At 34.6% G+C, this 1,943-nt stretch overlaps 1 long non-coding RNA gene across 1 annotated transcript; it reads left to right on the top strand.

Annotated features, from left to right (window-relative positions):
• LOC112139595 lies at window positions 1-1,943 on the top strand. The gene is made up of 3 exons (XR_002918016.1): window positions 1-14; window positions 98-189; window positions 1,902-1,943. It is a non-coding gene; the product is annotated as an uncharacterized LOC112139595 (long non-coding RNA).

The raw sequence follows: 1,943 nt of genomic DNA, 5'->3' as shown, positions 1-1,943 counted from the left end.
CCAAATGCCCACAGGTCAGAAATCCTGCAGAAACCCAGTGTGTTGAGGGAAACTTGAAGTTGTTTCTATGGTGAACATGCTCTCCCTGTGTTTTCAGTGCAACAAGAAAGCAAAGCGGTCAGACATCGTGCTGCTGTACGCGCCAAAGCTCAGAGCCCTGGATAACTCTGAGCAGGAGAGCTTAAAAAAGTTAGTGGTCTTAGTTTTTTTCCTCCCAAACCCAACAAACCTGCAGCTCCGACATGAAGTAAAGCTGCATTTTAAGAGCAGAGTGGCCTTTAGGTTTGAACTGATTTGAGCTTTAATAAGTACAGCATAGTTGATTATCTCAATGCATTTTTTATGAACGTCAGACCTAAATTAGAAGCAAGTATTCCAAAGAAAATGGGTAATATTCAATGGGAACTCAAATACTATCTATTGTCCACCTGTAAGTGAAGTCCAAATTAAAACACTTGGCAAATGTAAAAACATAACAGCCACAGATAATAAAAAATATAGATATATTAATTTAAAAAAGTAATAGATGGTATCTTAAGACCATGAAGACACATTTACAATCAGTCGTTCCAGAGTGGAGTATTTCCTGATTAAATGAAAACTATTCCAGTTTATAAGAGAGGGGACCAACATATCTTCACTAACTATAAGCCTGTCTCTGCTCGCACAGTTCTCAAACATTCTTGAAAAACTCTACAATAATAACTTAGAAAAATATATTTACAATTTATTAAACACCAGTCAATATGTGTTTAGAACCAAAATGTCAACATCAGCAGCCTTAGTTGAGAAATAGCTGATGCTTTAGACTAAAATACATTTGCGACAGGATTATTTATAGATCTTCAGAAAGCTTTTGATGCAATTAACCATAAAAGTATTGCTCTCAAAATTACACAAAATTACACAAATATGGTATGAGTTATCTGATGTTATTGGATTAAAACTTAATGGAAAAACAGTGGAGCACCACTCCAGAAGTCTGGGCATTGTTTGTGGTGTCCCTCAAGCTTCAGTATTAGGTCCTAAATTATTCCGTATTTATATTTATGATCTATTAAAAGATTCAGAGAAAAGTAGCCAAAAGCCTTGACATGATTAATAAAGTCAAAAATAGTTTTAAATAAAAAACATTTTACGTAGTTTATGGATTATTTGTTATGCCAAATCTATGTGGAAACAATTACTTTTATAAAAGCATTACATCCACAGGTTCACATGAAACTGTCAAACAATATTCAAAACTACACAAAGAAAGGGTCAATTGTTATTTTAGGGGATATTGTATATTCAAACAACCACCAATCAGAACAATTAAAACTGTGCGTGCTCGTGTGTGGAGTTAAATTATGGAACAACCTTGAGACACATGTAAAACAATTCCCAGACATTTAACATTTTAAAGCAAAATACAAAGACGAATTCTTGACAAATAAGATATAAGGAAAAGGACCATGAAACCACAAAAAAAACTTTGATTTTAAGGGAACATGCACACAACATAACATATTCATAACATATTTAAATATAATTGCTAGACATAGCTAGACAGGGAATGGGAGGAAAAAAATATTTTTCCTTGTCAAGCTTGGAATAAATTGCACAAACCAAATCAAAGGATTGAGCAATCAAACCATCAAACCTTTGATCATACAAATTCTTCATGAAAGAACCAAAGTTTGAACTGGACTCAGAAATGTGAACTGATGACAGAAACCAAAACCAGACTGACACCTGTGGTCAACAGATATGTAGCAGAAAGCTGCAAGAAACTGCACTAATGAGAACTCATAATTAATAAACTTTTACTAGATTGTAAAGTAGAGTCTACTGAACAAATTCAAAGCTAAACATCTATCAGAACTCTTTCTGAGACTTGAACTGTGTTTGTGTCCCTGCAGGTCTCTGGAGCAGGAGCAGTCCCTGAGGAGGAAGGCTGAGCT

The sequence above is a fragment of the Oryzias melastigma genome, unplaced genomic scaffold (assembly GCF_002922805.2).
Source record: "Oryzias melastigma strain HK-1 unplaced genomic scaffold, ASM292280v2 sc03924, whole genome shotgun sequence".
Taxonomy (NCBI): Eukaryota; Metazoa; Chordata; class Actinopteri; order Beloniformes; family Adrianichthyidae; genus Oryzias; species Oryzias melastigma.
The sequence above is the reverse complement of the archived record's forward strand: the minus strand, read 5'-3'. Positions and strand labels throughout refer to the sequence as shown.